Consider the following 18,821-nt stretch of genomic DNA (forward strand, 5'->3'; position numbering starts at 1 on the left):
CCACCCAGGCTTATTTCCTAAGTGGCCCACCTGCCCCTTTTCTCCCTACAAAATGTCAACTGATAATGTCTTTCCAAAATGCAGATCTGGTTCTGCTACTGTTGTGCTTAAGCCCCTCAGTGCCTGTGGGGAAAGCCCAAATTTCTTAACATGGCAACTTAGTTCTTACATGTTCTCACTTCAGTAAATGATTCAGCCTGTCACCAATAACAGAAGAGTGGGGAGGGAAATCAATCCAATTTTGGAGAAGATGATTTTTAATTATTTTTAAAGCAATGCTTGCAGAAGGTAAACCATTCAAACAGTACAAAGGCATATAGAATAAAAAATGAGTCCCCCATACTCCAGGGGAAACCACTATTAACAATTTCTTATTTACCCCTGGGTAGCAGTATGATATAGTATTAAAAAGCATAAGCTCTGGAACCAGACTGGATCTGAATCCATTATTGCTAGCTGCTGGCCACTTTAGGTTAGTTATTTGTTATCTGTGACTTGCTTACATCATCGGCAAAGTGGAAATTATAACAAAAGCACACAAAAAACATACTAGAATGCTGTTCAGAAACTTGATGTTTGTGTTTAACAATATATCTTGGAGATAATTTCATATCTGCATGTACTTTTTCACATATATTTAAATAACTGCAGAGTATTGCACCATGCAAAATTTCAGTTTATTTAACCTTTACCCAATTAATGAATATTGAGGTTGTTTCAATTTCTTTCTTGCTATTACCAATGATGCTGCAGTGAATATCTCTGTACATCTTCGCATGCACAGGTGATCATATCTATTAGATAATTCCACTGGAATTATGGTTCCCAGAATATGCAAATGTTTGTGATAAAGTCTCCTGAAATCCAAAGAGGTTATGATAATTTGCACTTCCATCAACAAAGTATTACAGCAATGCTTTTCAAATTTTCATGCACAAACAAATCTCCCGGAGAGCTCATTAAAATGCAGATTCTGATTTAGTAGGTCTGGATTGCGACTGCATTTCTAACAAGCTCTGGATTGATACAGATACTGCTGGTCCAAGGACCACACTTTAAGTAGCAAGGTATATAGTAAGGTGTAAGAGTGTGTTTCTCTGCATGTTGCCAAAGAATAATATATACTAAACGGTCTGATTTTTGCCACTAAGATAGGTGAAAGTTATATCTTCAGGTAAGAGTTGCTTAAATAAATCTGTATTTCTTTAATTATGAGTGTTGTTGAGCATCTTTCCATTTAGTTTTATAAGCCAAATTTGTTTTTCTGTGGGCTGCCTGTTTAGGTCCCCTTTTCTCTTTCATAATGGTTTGCTGGTATTTTCCTTAGTGATTCTCAATCTCAAGAGTTCTTTATATATAAAGCCTATTCCCATACCAGATGGAATACCTTCTTCTCAGTTTTTTGTTTTAAATACTGTTTATGTATTTTTGCAGTACCATACATTCTTTTATGAAGTCAAATATAACAATGTTCCCCTTTTTGGCTTCCTCTTTGTCTTATTTAGAAAGACCATTAACGTGCTTGCTTCTGCAGCACATATACTAAAAATAGAATGATACAGAGTAGATTAGCATGGCCCCTGCACAAGGATAACACAAAAATTCATGAAGCATTCCATATTTTTGAATGTACTAATTGCAGGAGACTTTAATACTCCACTCTCAGCAATGGATAGATCAACCAGACAGAAAATCACTAAAGAAACGATGGACCTGAATGACCCATTGGAATAGATAGAATTGATAGATATATTTAAAACTCTGCAACCTGAAGCTAGGAAATTCACCTTCTTCTCGAGTGCACATGGCACATTCTCCAAGATAGAGCACATACTAGGGCATAAAGTAGCCCTCCATAAAAATAAACAATTGAGATTATACCATGCACATTTTCAGTTCACAATGCAATGACACTTGAAATCAATCACAGGAAAAAGTCTGGAAAACCTCCAAAAACATAGAGGTTAAAAACTACCCTACTAAAGAAAGATTGGGCCAATCAGGCAATTAGAGAAGATATTAAAAAATATATGGAAACACAAAAAATGAAAATACAACAATCCAAACTCTCTGGAACACAGGAAAGGCAGTCCCAATAAAAAGTATATTGCAATCCAGGCCTATTTCAACAAACTAGAAAAAGCAAAAACTCAAAATCTAACAGAGCACCTAAGGAAATTAGAAGGAGAGCAGCAAAAGCACCTCAAACCCAGCAGAAGAAGAGAAATAATAAAGGTCAGGGCAGATATAAACAATATAGAGTCAAAAAAAACACAGTTGAGCAGATCAATGAAACCAAGAGTTCGTTTTTGAAAAAATAAACAAAATTGATAAACCTCTAGCCAGGCTCATTAGAAAGAAAAGAGAGAACACCCAAATAGACAAATTTATGAAGGAAAATGGAACTATTACAACCAATCCCCTAGAAATACAAGCAATCATCAGAGATTACTATGAAAAACTGTATGCCAAAAAACTGAACAATCTAGAAGCAATGGACAAATTCCTAAACATGCATGCACTACCAAAATTCAAACGGGAAGAGATAGAAAACCTGAACAGACCCAAAACCAGTGAAAAAATCTAATGTCTTATCAAAAATCTCCCAATGAATAAGAGCCCAGGGCCAGATGGCTTCCCAGGGGAATTCTACCAGACATTTAAAGCAGAGTTAATACCCATTCTTCTCATGCATTTCCAAAAAATAGAAATAGAAGGAAAACTTCCAAACTCATTCTACCAAGCCAGTATCACTTTGATTCACAAACTGGACAGAGACCCCAAAAAAAAAAAAAAAAAAAAGAGATCTAGAGGCCAATATCCTTAATGAATACAGATGCAAAAATACTCAGCAAGCAAATCAAATTCAACAGCATGTAAAAAGAATTATCTACCATGATCAAGTGGGATTCATTCCTGGGTTACAGGGCTGGTTCAATATTCGCAAATCCATCAATGTTAACATTAACAAAAGAAAAGATAAAAACCATAGGATCCTGTCGATAGATGCAGAAAAATAATTTGACAAAATACAGCACCCTTTCTTAATAAAAACTATTGAGAAAGTTGGGATAGAAGGAACTTACCTAAACATTATAAAAGCTATTTTGAAAAGCCCACAGCTAATATCATCCTCAGTAGGGAAAAACTGACAGCTTTCCCCCTGAGATCAGGAACACAACAGGGATGTCCACTCTCACCATTATTGTTTAACATAGTGCTGGAAGTCTTAGCATCAGCAATCAGACAACAAAAGGAAATAAAAGGCATCAGAATTGGCAAAGATTAAGTCAAACTTCCACTTCTTGCAGATGACATGATACTCTACATGGAAAACCTGACCGACTGAACCAGAAGCCTACTAGAAGTGATCCATGAATTCAGCAAAGTCACAGGGTACAAAATCAAAGTACAGAAATTGGTTGTAGTCTTATACACCAATAATGAAGCAACAGAAAGAGAAATCAAGAAACTGATCCCATTCACAATTGCACAAAAAACCTTAAAATACCTAGGAATAAACCTAACCAAGGATGTAAAAGATCTGTACAATGAGAACTAGAGAAAACTTATGAAGGAAATTAAAGAAGACACAAATGAATGGAAAACGATTCCATTTTCATTGATTAGAGGAATACACACTGTTAAAATGTCATTATAACCAAAAGCAATCTACACAATCAATGTAATTCCAATAAAAAATGCACCAGCATTCTTCACAAAGCTAGAATACACTATCCTCAAATTCGTATGGAACCCCAAAACCCCCAAATAGCCAAAGTAATATTGAAGTAGAAAACAAAAATGGGAGGCATCACAATCCCAGATGTTAGCCTCTACTACAAAGCTGTCATCATAAAAGCAATCTGATACTGGCACAAAAACAGACACATAGACCAATGGAACAGAACAGAGAACCGAGAACTGGATCCACAAATGTATGGCCAATTAATCTTTGACAAAGCAGGAAAGAGTATCTGATGGAAAAAAGACAGCCTCTTTAACAGATGGTGCTGGGAGAACTGGACAGAAACATGCAGAAGAATGAAACTAGACCACTTTCTTACACTATACACAAAAATAAACTCAAAATGGCTGAAGGACCTGAATGTGAGACAGGAAACCATCAAAACCCTAGAGGAGAGGGCAAGAAACAGCCTCCTTGACCTCAACCACAGCAGTTTCCTACTCAACACATCCCCAAAGACAAGGGGATCAAGAGCAAAAATGAACTATTGGGACATCATCAAGATAAAAAGATTCTGCACTGTAAAGGAAATAATCAAGAAAACTAATAGGCAACTGACGGAATGGGAAAAGATAGTTGCAAATGACATATCGGATAAAGGGCTAGTATCCAAAATCTACAAGGAACTCACCAAACTCCACACACAAAAATTGAATAATCTAGTGAAGAAATGGGAAGAAGACATAAATAGATGCGTCTTCAATGAGGACATCCAAACGGCCAACAGGCACATGAAACGATGCTCAGCATCACTCATCATCAGGGAAATACAAATTAAAACCACACTGAGATACCACCTCACGCCAGTCAGAGTGGCTAACATCAGCAAATCAAGAGACTAGATGCTGGCGAGGATGTGGAGAAACGGGCACCCTCCTACACTGTTGGTGGGAATGTCAACTGGTATAGCCGCTCTGGAAAACAGTGTGGAGGTTTCCCAAAAACAAAACCTCTCAACTGAACTCCCCTATGACCTGGCAGTGGCAGTGCTGGGGATCTACCCAAGGGATACAGAAGTGCTGATGCATAGGGGCTCATGTACCCCAATGTTCATAGTAGCACTTTCAACAATAGCCAAATCATGGAAAGAGCCTAAATGTCCATCAAATGATGAATGGATCAAGAAGATGTGGTTTATCTATACAATGGAATACTACATGGCAATGAGAAGGAATGAAATCTGGCCAGTTGTAGCAAAGTGGATGGACCTCGAGGGTGTCATGCTAAATGAAATAAGTCAGGTGGAGAAGGATAGATACCCTATGTTTTCATTCATAGGCCTAACAGGAGAAACCTAACAGAGGACCATGGGAAGGGGAGGGGGAAGAGAGTTAGGGAGAGGGAGGGTGGCAAATTATGAGAGATTCTTGAATACTTAAAAGGAACTGAGGCCTGAAGGGGGAGGGGGAGAGGGAAGGGGGTGATGGTTATGGAGAAGGGCACTTGTTAGGAAGAGCACTGGATGTTATATGGAAACCAATTTGACAATAAACTGCATATGAAGTTGAAGAAAAAAGAATAAAGAAAAGCCTTTAATATTTCAAGATAAATTATATGTTAAAAATCATATACTAAACTTGTTTTTGGATAAATTTCTAGACCCCATTGTGGTCCATTGATCTGTCTATTCAGGTGCCACTTGTAATTAAACTATTTTAATTACTGTAGTTTTATAATGTTTCAAAAGGACTGGTCTCTTTCTCCCTTATTCCTCTTTTTTTTTTTTTCAGACCTTTCCTGGCTAATCTTACAGATGTATATTTCCATATGTACTTTGGAATCACCCTGGGCATGTTGGATTAGAATGTGTCTGTGAGACAGCTTTGTGGAGATGTGTAAGACACAGTTGAATCTGGAATATAGGAGTGTCCTCTTCTCTGGGTATAGATATCTGGGAGTTATCAGCAGTACCTGAAGCCTCTCAAGAAAAGTTCATAGAATGAGAAAGAGGGTCTGAGATAGAACTTAAGGTTAGTAGTTCTCAAAGTTCAGTACTCAGACCAGTAGCACCAGCACTACCTGAGAACTTCTTGAGCCCTGATTGGATCAAACTCTTATGGGGATTAGGGCCACAATATGATCCTTAAATCTTCCAGAGAATTCTAATGTACACTCAGATTTGAGGACCACTGTTTTAAGGTATACGAGTAGTTAGGAGACAGATTAGGGAAAAAGAGCTGAAAATAAGCAGTAGGAAGAAAACTAGGAGAGATATTTTTATAACAATTATTTAATATTGTAAAATATTCAGTGTTCAAATTTCTCTGTTTATGATTTTTTAAATTTTTTAGTTCTTTTTCTTTTATAGTTTATTGTCAAGTTGGTTTCCCTATAACACCCAGTGCTCATCCCGACAAGTGCCCTCCTCCATGCCCATCACCCCCCTTCCCCTTTCCCCCATCCCCATCAGACCTCAGTTTGTTCTCAGTATTCAAGAGTCTGAGAGAGATGTTTAATAATCAAAGATAAGAAATTTCCAAAAAGAAGCATTCAACAAGGTGAATATTTATTAGTCAGCAAATACTTCCAAAGAGCTTTACACATATCATTTCATTTACTCATATGACTCCATAAGGCCATAGAAATCTTCCAGATGAAGAAATTGTGATTATGTAACTTGGTAAATGATTTGACACCAGTGCTATTATATACCAATGGCTATGTTCCTTCTCCTATACTATACTGCTGAAAAAACTCAATTGGAAAATCGCCCATTGGAAAAGAAGGAAAGATGCGCCTTCACTTTTTTTCAGCCTTGAGGACACTAATTCATCTTGGAACTATACAGAGAAGAATGTTGTGGTAGTGGAAGAAGCCAGACTGCAGTGAGGAAATGTGAGGGAATAAAGGAAGACAATGAATATACAAATACTTTTCTTTTTTTTTTTCCACCTTTTTTTCCCCATAATATTTTATTGTCAAATTGTTTTCCATACAACACCCAGTGCTCTTCCCCTTAAGTGCCCTCCACCATCACCACCACCTCTTTTCCCCCCTTCCCCTTCCCCCTCAACCCTCAGTTCATTCTCAGCATTCAATAGTCTCTCAAGTTTTGAATACTTCTCAAGAGCCTAAGGAGCTGGGCTGTGAAGGGAAAGAGACTGTTAGTTGGAGGGGATGAAGGTAAAGGGCAGGTAATATTTTTAGGAGGAAGTGACTACCTAAAGATACTTACATGTAATTGAAACTAGTTTATATTGGGAATAGCATTCTATGGATTTAGAACAATCTTTGATCCTGATCTGCCTGTGCTTTACAACTGCCAGTTGAATCTCTACATATCTCATCAATCACCTCAAACTCAATAGAAAACCAAAGAAACACCAAGTAAAAACTGACCCCAAGCCCAACTATTCCTAATTCATCTTTTTAAAAAATCTTGTTTATTTGTTTGCTTTAAATTGTTAAAGGTCTGACTGGCTCAAACCTTCTAACCAGTTTACTTCTCCTTTTCTTTAGCCTATGTATTGAATCAGTCACCAATTCCTGGCTTTAAAATATCTCCCCCATTAACTCTTCCTGTCTATTCCTACTGTCACTACTCAATATAAGCAATCAAACCATGTGGCCTCCCTATATTCAGTCCAACCCACACCAGTCTTCCACAAACACCAATTTCATTCCTATTCACCTAGTCACCATCCTGCAATAGTTCCCTGCTGCCTACTTGTAAAGTTTGCTTTTCTGGGCTTTCTATAGATTGTCCAAATTTTCCTCTTACTGATTCCATATATAAATCTTATGTTGGATGGGCTTCCTTAATACTCCCCAAACCTACATTTCTCTCTATCTTCTCTTTAGGCCACATACCACATACCATTTAGGGATTTGGCCAAGCCCCCCCCCCCCCGCCCTTTATTTGCAAGCTCCTTGTGATGTTCTTCCAGTGTTTACTATCACTTGTTGCTGGTTATCACTCATTTTGACAATCATCTATTTCCTTGCTCAACCATTTTGCCTATACACACCTCATCTCCCTTCCCAAGAGTTCAGGACTAGAGCATACTTATCTTTTAAAAATTTTTAATGCTTATTTATTTTTGAGAAAGAGAGACAGAGTGTGAGTGGGGAAGGAGCAGAGAGAGAGACACACACACACAGAATCCGAAGCAGGCTCCAGACACTGAGCTGTCAGTACAGAGAGACCAACGTGGGGCCCAAACTCATGAACCATGAGATCATGACCTGAGCCCAAGTCAGACACTCAACTGACAGAACCACCCAGGCACCCCTAGAGCATATTTCTGCTATGATCACCACCACATTGTTTAACATATTGCTGAATACATGCTAAACACTCACACTCAAAATATTTATTAAATCAGTGAAATTGCATCATGGGAACTTGCTATTTAAAAAGATATTTGGTGAATTAATATTTATAAAATGCCTATTTATTTTTAACTTTCAAATGCCATATTAAAAATAATATGAATTCACTGGTAATGTACCTGGTATCAGGTATTGTTCTAGGCATTTTCTCATGAAGTACTTATTTAAACTTTACCAGATCCGTGTCAGGTGGGAATTAAGGCCCTGAATTACCCATAACAATAAGACTATGAGATGGTTATAGGCTTGCCTAGTATTTCAACTATTTTCACTGAGTACTCAAATTATATACTTAAAACCCCGCAAGTCCACTGCTCTATTCTTCATAACACATATTCCTTTCTTTCCATTTTTGTTTTTTAAAAAGGGTCCCATGGTTCTTATGAATTATAAACAATATTTTTCTAGAGTCTTGGTGTAAGAAAAATTCTAATTAACAAAATAGGTAAATAATGAATATATTTACATCTCAAGTTTAGTATCTAATTACAATTCTTATGAATAATGAGAGAAAGTACCTTTGTGTCCCCAAAGTAAACCTGTGCCATAATGCAAAGGGAGATGAGATGCAGCAGGGTGTGTATTAACATTCATAATTGTGCATCTTATATTCCAAAAATGAATTTTTGCTTGACAGAAAAAGAAAATGACAATAATAAAAATTATGGCAAAAGCGCATACAGTTAATCAACATATAATTGACTCACAAATATGCACATTTTAGATGTTTTCTTTTATTGGTGTTTATGATTTATTATTTAGAAACACTATAAAATAATCTACCAGAATATATTTCCCTATTAAACATGCCTGAAATGAAAACACGCACCCATACAGTGAATTAATTTTTTATGACACATAGTAGATATATCATTTAAGGGAGATTTTATTCCACAAACGCAATAACATACACATAATGAGGTGTCGACTTCTTCAGTGATACTTAGTCTAAAACATACACATACACAAACAAAAACACACTCTGGGGGCAATTTAAACCTATTGGGGAAAAAAGACTAGATTAAAAACTGTTTATTTCAGTATCTCCTAATGCATGCTTTATTAAACAGAGCACACCCCAACGAAACGGGATGAATGAAAAATACAAATGACAACATTTTCCCTCTGACTGAGACTGACCCAGCTTCAGGTCAGAAAAGAAGATTCCTTCACCTGCTAGATTGCTACTGAATATCCTAATGTAAGAAGCCCACGGCCATCAGTTCAGTTCCACAGTACCACACCTAGAACTTTAACTCTCACCCTATCCAAGGGCTAATTAACTCAGTTTATTCTACTTTTGAAACTAGCAAGCATTCCAGGTCAAGGCAAAGCTAAAGCCTGGGTGACTGAGAAAGACTCATTTATACTCTCAGGCCAGTTTACACTTGATTTTGCTCTGGGCTTTACTGGGATGCAAGGTTACAGCTGAGGATAATACTCACAGGTTGAGGCAAGGAAGAAAGCATGCATAGCCTAAGAATTTGTAAAGTCATACAAGGAGTTCTTGAAAACTCAAATAAAATATTCAATTTAAAGCCTGTGAAGATATTACAGAGACAGAAGCAAAGTAGGTAGGTAGGCAGAAACCAGCTGAGGTGTTCAGAGAGCAAACTATATCTAGAGTCAGACAGATCTGGATATAAGATAGTGGATGTGCCAGTTACCTCATTTCTTTGTCCATCAGTCTCTTCATCTGTATGATGGAGGTATATCCATCCCAATAACTCTTAAGAGAGTGGTCATGATGAAATGACATGATGTACTTGAGAGCTGCCAGCACTGTATCTGACCCATAGTAAGTACTGGGATAGAGGGACAGAAACTAACATTTACATTATGTTTATTAAATCTGAAAGGAATCATAATTCTGCCTCAACCTCTTCTCAACCTATCACCTGACTCCAACTTCCTAAACAATTCCATTCTTCCCTTACTAGTATTTTTTAAATGTTTATTTATTTATTTTTAATATAGTTTATTGTCAAGCTGGTTTCCATACAACACCCAGTGTTCTTCCCAATAAGGGCCATCCTCCATGCCCATCACCCATTTTCCCTTCTCCCCTCCCCCCCATTAACCATCAGTTTATTCTCAGTATTTAAGAGTCTCTTGTGGTTTATCTCCCTCCCTCTCCTTAACTACTTTCCCCTTTTCCTTCCCCTATGGTTGTCTGTTAAGTTTCTCCTGTTCCACATATGAGTGAAAACATATGTTATTGTCCTTCTCCACCGGGCTTATTTCACTTAGCATGACACCCTCAAGGTCCATCCACTTTCCTACAAATGGCCAGATTTCATTCTTTCTCATTGCCATGTAAATTGCTCCATTGTAAATATATATACCACATCTTCTTGATCCACTCATCAGGTGATGGACATTTAGGCTCTTTCCATGTTTTGGCTATTGTTGACAGTGCTGCTATGAACATTGGGGTACATGTGCTCCTATGCACCAGCACTTCTGTATCCTTTGGGTAAATCCCTAGCAGTGCTATTGCTGGGTCATAAGGGAGTTCTATGGATAGTTTTTTGAGGAACCTCCACACTGTTTTCCAGAGTGGCTGCACCAGTTGACATTCCCATCAGCAGTGTAGGAGGGTGCCCATTTCTCCACATCCTCACCAGCATCTATAGTCACCTGATTTGCTGATGTTAGCCACTCTGACTGGCGTGAGGTGGTATCTCAGTGTAGTTTTGATTTGTATTTCTCTGATGATGAGTGATGTTGAGCATCATTTCATGTGTTTGTTGCCCATCTGGATGTCCTCTTTTTCCCTTACCAGTATTAACATTTCAAACCAACTACTCTGGAGAGGACTAATAGAGCACTATCCTATGGAACTATGAAACTATTATAGTCCCAATGACTGGAATTCATAAAAACTCAGCAATACAGGGAAAATAGATTGGTTTTGGAGTCACACACAGAGACTGGATTTCAGTCCCAGCTCTGATGCTTATTTGTTATTTGGCTTTAAACAACTGACACATCCATTCTGAGCCTTGGTTTCCTCAGATTATACAGACTTTGTAGAACTGTGGTGAGAATGTAAGGTGTTATCACTATTATAGTCTCATGATCACCCAAGGTCTCAGGCCAAGCAAACTAATCAGATCCTGAGATATAATACATAAGCAAAACAAAGCTACTTTCCCTGTCCAGCTGTGGCAAACAAAGGCATTTGTAAGTGACTACCCTGATAAGTAACTGGGAGGAGAGAAGAAATTATTTTAACTGTGGCATGAAAAGGGGCTTCTAGCAATTCTTCATCTTTTCGGGGATTCATCACAATAGTGATCCTGAATCACATGTAAGAGATACTCCTTATACTTCATGAGTACATTCTCCTACTCAACCTTGAACTTTCCTTTATCAAGCACCAAACTTCTTCCAAGAGGAACAGAGTAGCAAGGTGAAAAGAATCACACACACACACACACACACACACACACACACACACACTCAGAGAGAGAGAGAGAGAGAGAGAGAGAGAGAGAGAGAGAGAGGACGAAGGGGAGAAGGAAGGATATCACAAGAAAAAAATCATAATCTCATACAAAATTCATGCACCAAAACCAGTTTTTAATTTTTTTATTCAAAACTTATTCCATTCTGTGGGAAGGGCCATGGATACTTGAAGAAATGTATTCCTGAAGTGCAAAAAGGTCAACTTTAGGTAAGTAATTTTCACTGTGTGTAAACTTATGTCAAACAAATTTTATAACAGAAGAAGAGAAGGGCAGGTCATGTTCTACTCTTTCCCTTAGAGAGAAAACCTACACTGTATAACTTCTCAAAGACTATTCAAAGGCATACATTAACTTTATACTTCACAAAATTGAAGGGTGTTTTGCACCCTCATCACAGGGGAAAACAAGAAAGAATATACCTTTGCATTAGGAGCCAGAGACATAATCATTTTTAGCTGAACAAGGATGCTAGAATGGCCAACCAATGCTTTCCCTTTGATTAGTTGGAAAGCAATCAATGCACTCTTGCTAGATTGGAGCTTTCACTCAAAATAGAAACTGGCCTGAAGTCCAGAAAGCTGGCAGTTCAGAGACAAATCCCCAGAACGGATCTTCACACTTGCACTAAGATCCACGTTTGGCATACTCATCAGGACCTACGTTTAAGACTAGAGCTTAAGACATACTGACCATCTTTAGGATTCATATGTTTCTTTCATCAGCTAAAAGAAACACCGTTGGTGCTTAAAGTTTGCTTAGGTTAGTGGTTTATAATAATGATATTAGATTTTTAAAAAGATTATTTTGGAAGGTGTAGTTTTAGGTTTACAGAAAAATTAAAAGAAGGTACAGAGATTTCTCATTTATCCCTAGTCTACACACATGGCATAACCTCCCCCATTACCTACATCCCCCACTAGAGTGGTACATTTTTTTTACAACGTATAAACCTATATGGATACATCATAATCAACTAAAGTCCACAGTTTACACTAGAGTTCACTCTTAGTGTTGTACATTCTATGGGTTTGGACAAATGTGTAATGGCATGTATCCACCATCAGAGTATCATACGGAATAGTTTCACCACCCTAAAAATTCTCTTTGCTCTGCCTTTTCATCCCTTCCTCCCTTCTCACTAACCCCTGGCAACCACTGATCTTTTTACTATCTCCATTCTTTTGCCTTTTCCAGAATGTCATATAGATGGAATCATACAATATGGAGACTTTTCAGATCAGCTTCTTTCATCTGGTAATATGTATTTAAGGTTCATGGCTTGATAGCTTATTTCTATTTAATACTGAATAGTATTCCATTGCCTGGATATACCATAGTTAATGTATCCAATTATTTACTGAAGGACATCTTGGTTGCTTCCAAGTTTTGGAAAATATAAATAAAGTTGCTATAAACACTCATGTACATGTTTTAGTATGGACATACGTTTCCAACCCCTTTGGGTAAGATCCAAGGAGTGCAATTGCTGTATCATATAGTAAGAGTATATTTAGTTTTGTAAGAAACCACCAAACTGTCTTGCAATGTGACTGTACGATGTTGCATTCCCACCAGTAATGCATGAGTTCCTGTTGCTCCACATCCTTGCCAGCATTTGGTATTGACAATACCAGATTTTGGCTGTTCTAGTAAGTGTATAGTTATATCTCACTGTTGTTGTAATTTGAATTTCCCTGATGACATATGACATGGCGTTGTCTGTTCAGGTCTTTGGCCCATTTCTTCATCAGGTTTTTTATATTGTGTTTTAAGAATTCTTTGTATATTTGGAATAATAGTCCTTTATTAGATGTATCATTTGAAAATATGTTCTTCTGGTCTGTCGCTTGTCTTCTCATTGTCTTAGCAATTCACAGAGCAGAATTTTTAATTTTAATGAAGTCCAGGTTATTAATTATTTCTCTCATGGATCATGACTTTGATGCTGTATCTAAAAAGTCACTATACCCAAGGCCATCTAAGTTTTCCTATATATTCTAGGAGTTTTATACTTTTACATTTTACATTTAGGCCTATGATCCATTTTGAGTTAATTTTTGTGAAAAGTGTAAGATCTGTGTCTATATTTAGTTATTTTTATTTTTTGCAAGACATTTGATTTTTAATAAAAACATTTATTCAAGTTAAACATTTATTTAATTTTGAATTTATTAAAGATATGGGGAATTAAGGCTTATAAATCTCAAGATGAGGGACTATAACATAATTGAGACTACTGATTCTGTGGAACTGAAGCACTAAGTACAAATAAAAGCTTTGGATACTACACCTAAAACAAACATAAGAAGACTCTCATCTGGTTTCCTCTAATACCATTCATTAGGAGAAAATATTTGCAAAACACATGTATGACAAAGGACTAGTATCTAGAATATGTAAAGGATATTTAAAACTCAAGAGTAAAAGACACTCCAATTAGTAAAATCTCAATGTAATGAAGAAGACTTCTACTGCATGAAGAAAGCAGACTGGCTACAAACCCAGTGGTAAGGTAAGTTCCCCCCCTTTTTTTTTTTTTTTTTTTTTTTTGCCTCATATAGCCCATGTTTGAAACTGAGGAGCAACAATCTGGAAATGCTAATGAGATATGACAAAATAAGTCCCAACAGAAGCTTGCTCTCCCTATCCAGAGAACCAGTAAAGGGGTAGCCTAGCAAGACAGAAAAAAATTTAGACAATAATTGCTCTACTCCTGCCAAATACCACAGAAAAATGTGGCCCTATCTGCACTCATGTCAACAAAGGCTAAGTGGGGAGCCTAGACTTCTGACCTGGCCTTGTCTTTTCTAACATCACCATGGCCGAGATGGTGGCAGAAAAGGCTGGATATGAAGACAAGACTTTTATCCATGCTGGATGGTAACAAGACCTCCCCTAACCACAATTTCAATGGAGACCATGTAGGGAGCATGGGCATGTACCCAGACTTTGTGGTAGTAAAGAACCACTCCCTCTCAATACTGAGGTGGTGTCAGAGACTTAAATGAGAGTCAGAACGTTCACCACTGTCTAGCAGTAAGGAGGCCACACCTCTCTCTGGTGTCAAGGGAAGCCAGAAAACAGAAATTTTAAATATGATTCAAAGTTTCATAATATAATACTCAAAATTTCTAGATCTAAATTGAGAATCCCTTGTCATACTAAGAACAAGGAAGATCTCAAACTACAAGAAAAAAGAGAATCAGAGGAAACCATTATCAAGATGACAGAAATGTTAGAATCATATGACAAAGGAGCCATCATAAAAAAAAAACATTTCAATGACCAATTACAGACATACATGAAACAAGTAAAAAAGTATAAATTTTAAGCAAAGAAATTGCAAGCCTTGGCAAGTAAATAGAAGTATGAAGAAGAATAAAATGGATTTTTGGAATTTAAAAATATGAAAAAAATTAGAATTTTCAAATTTAGAATTCAAAAGTATGAAAAAAACCTAAATGAACAGTCTCAACAGAAAAATAGAAGGGACATAAGAATCAGTAAGACTAAAGACAGAACAATAAAAATTACCCAATAAGAAAAACGGAAAGAAATTAGACTGAGAAAATGAAGAGAGACCCAGGGACCTGTGGGACTATAATGAAAGATTTAACATTAATAGCACTGGTGTCCCAGAAGGAGAGAGAAAAGTAGGACTAAAAAAAATACTTGAACAATATGTGAAAACTTCCTCAAATTTGGCAAAAGGCATAAACCTGCAAATTCAAAGCTAAGCAAACTCCAATAGGATAAACTCAAAGAAATTCAACACCAAGTCACATCTTAGCCAAATGTCTGAGAGCTAAAGACAAAGTCTTGTGTGTGTGTGTGTGTGTGTGTGTGTGTGTGTGTGAGAGAGAGAGAGAGAGAGAGAGACAGACAGAGAGACAGAGAGGAAGAGAGAGAGAGAGATGATACCTTTCCATATAGGCAAGGTAATTTGAAAGGCATGATTTCTCATCATAAATCAATGCAAGCAGAAGGAAGTGGCACAATATTTTCAACTGCTGGAAGAAAAGAACTGTCAATCCAGAATCCTATATCGAGGGAAAATATCCTTCAGGAATGAAGGGGAAATAAAGACATTCTCAAATAAAGCAACTAAGATAATTCATCATTGGCAGACTTACTCTTTTTTGAATAAGCTTTCTTTAGAATGGCTAAACGAAGTTCTCTAAAGAGAAAATGACAAAACAAGGAATCTCAAATACCTTAAAGGAAGAAACAACTTGGAAAAGTGAACATGCATGCACACACACGACTTCCTTCCCTTCAGTTTTCTAAATTATTTGTGATGGTGGAAGGAAACATTATAACAATGTCTTATATGGTTCTAAATGAATGTAGAGTAAATATTGAAGATAGTTTTATTGTAAGTGAGGGAGAATAAATGGATATAAAGGAAGATAAATTTTCTATCTTTAACCCAAACTGATTAAATGACAATACAAATAAACTGAGATAGGTTATATCTAAATAACATAATACCTAAAGGCAACCACTAAAAATCAATATGAAGAGATATACCTAAAAACTATAGATAGATAAAAATTGAATTATAATCAATGTTTAAGTAACCTAGAGTAAGGCAGGAAAAAAGAAATCAGAAATGAAAGACAAAAAGTACAAAGAGAAAACAAAATAAAATGTTAGATGAAATCCTAACGTATCTGTAATTATATCAAATATAAATGGTCTAAATACATCAATTAAAAGATGGAGACTGGCAGAATGCATAAAAACACATGATCCAACTATATACTGTGAAAATAAATTCACTTGAAATAAAACAATATAGGCAGGTTGAAAGTAAATGGATGGGAAAATATACCAGGTAAATACTAATCAAAACAAGGAAAGAATGCTATATTAATAACAGATAATGCAGGTTTCAGAGTGAAAAAAATTCCTGGAGAAAGAAAGCAACACCGCAAATGATAAAAGGGTCAGTTCACCAGGAGGACATAGCAATCCTAAATGTGTATATATCAAAGAACAGAACTGCAATATACATGAACAAAAACTGATAAAACTGGAAGGAGAAATACACAAATCCACAATTACACTTGAAGACTTTAACACTCCTTTCTCAACAGATAATAGAACAACTAGACAGAAAACAAGCAAGGATATAGAAAAAAATCAACATTACCATCAACTATAGTAGGATGCATATTATTTTCAAGTGCCCATGGAACATATGCCAATATAGACTATATCCTGGGCTATAAAACAAACCTGAACATATTTTAAAAAATTGAAATCATAGACATTATGTTCCCTGAACACAATGAAATCAAACTAGAAATGAATAATAGCAAATGAAAACTCAACAACATAGTTCTGAGTAATCTATGAATCAAAGAGGCACTCTCCAAGAAATCACAAACTACATCAACTGACTGAAAATGAAAACACAACATCAAAATTTGTGAGACACAGTTGAAACACTGTTGAGGAAAATTTATAGCACTAAATGCTTGTATTTGAAAAGAAGAAAAGGCTCAAATCAACAATCTAAGCTCCCATGGCAAAAAGCAAGAAAAAGAAGGGTAAGAGAAACTCAAAACAAGCAGAAGGCAGGATACAGTAAAGGTAAGACCTTTTCAACAAAATTGAAATTAAAAAATTAGAGAAAACCAATGAGAAAAAAAGCTGATTCTTTGAAAAGGTTGATGAAATTGAAAAGCCTCTAGCAAGATGGATATAGGAAAAAAGAGAGAATGGACAAACTACCAATACCAGGAATGAAACAGAAGCTATCACTTATAGACTTACAGACATCACAAAGACAATAAGAGAATACTATGAATAATTCTATACACATAAATTTGATGATATAGATGAAATGGACCAATTCATTGAACACTACAAACTACCACAGCTTACCCAATATGAAATAAATCATTTGAATATTCCTATAATTATTAGGGAAATTTAATACATAAATTGAAAATTATCACAAAAGAAATTCCATGGTGGCATGGTTTCACTGGAGAATTCTACCAAATGTTAAAAGAAGAATTATTACCAATTCTACACAATATCTTTCAGAAAATCAAAAAGGATGGAACACTTCTTAATTCATTTTGTGAAGCTAGTGTTACCCTAATATAGAAACCAAAGATAGTATAAAATATAAAACTACTGAGCTCATGAATAATGACACATTTAATTTAAAAATCAGAAAATAGAATTTGACGATATATAAAGAGTTATATTGGCAACATGGGGTTTTTTTCTTGTGATATAAAGCTGGTTCAACTTTCAAAACTCAAGTCAATATAACACCATATCAACAGGCTAAAGAAGAAAACTCATATAATCATACTGATGCAGAAAAACATTTGACAAAATCCAACATCGTGTCATGATAACAACTCTCAGCATACATGGAATAAAGGGGAACTCCATCACCTTTATAAAGAGCACCTACAAAAATCCTATTGCTAACATCATACCTAATAATGAAAGACTGAATTCTTTCCCCCTAACATCAGAAACAAGTAAATGATATCTACTCTCATGCTCTTATTCAACACAACACAGTACTGGAATTTATAACCAGCATTATAAGGTAGGTAAAAGCAATAAAAACCATTCATATTGGAAAGGAAGAAATAAAACTGTCCCTATTTGCAGATGACATATGTAGAAGATCCCAAGAAATCTAGAAACAAAAACAAACAAGCCAAAAAAACTCCAAGAACTCATAAATTCAGCAAATTTGAAGCACATAAGATCAACAAACAAAAAACAATCACATTTCTATACACTAACAATGAGCACATAGAAACAAATTTTTAAAAATAGCATTTATAATTGCTGCAAAGTAAATGAAATACTTAGATGTAAATCTAACAGAACATGTATAGGACATGCATGCTGAAAACTGCAATGATGCTGATAAAACAAATCAAATATCTAAATAGACACACTGTGTTCATGGATTGAAGACTCAACATAGTAAAGATGTCAATTCTTCCCAAATTCATATACAGATTTAATGCAATTCCATCAAAATCTCATCAAGATATTTTTTATATATAGACACAATTATTCTAGAGAGGCAGAGCAACTAAGAATAAAACAGAAAATCCAGAAATAGACCCTGACAGATAAGCCCAATTTATTTCTGACAAAGTTTGCAAAACAATTGATGGAGGAGAGACAGACTTTTCAACAAATGGTGCTGTAACAATTGGACATCTACGGGCCTAAAATTGAACTTCAATATAAATCTCATACACACACACACACACACA

At 36.0% G+C, this 18,821-nt stretch overlaps 1 non-coding gene across 1 annotated transcript; it reads left to right on the plus strand.

The window, feature by feature from the left end:
- The first annotated feature begins 1,518 nt into the window (after positions 1–1,518).
- On the plus strand, positions 1,519–1,625 carry LOC115284446. Its single transcript, XR_003905200.1, has one exon. It is a non-coding gene; the product is annotated as a U6 spliceosomal RNA (small nuclear RNA).
- The last annotated feature ends 17,196 nt before the right edge of the window (positions 1,626–18,821 follow it).

This window comes from Suricata suricatta, chromosome X (genome assembly GCF_006229205.1).
Source record: "Suricata suricatta isolate VVHF042 chromosome X, meerkat_22Aug2017_6uvM2_HiC, whole genome shotgun sequence".
NCBI lineage: Eukaryota > Metazoa > Chordata > Mammalia > Carnivora > Herpestidae > Suricata > Suricata suricatta.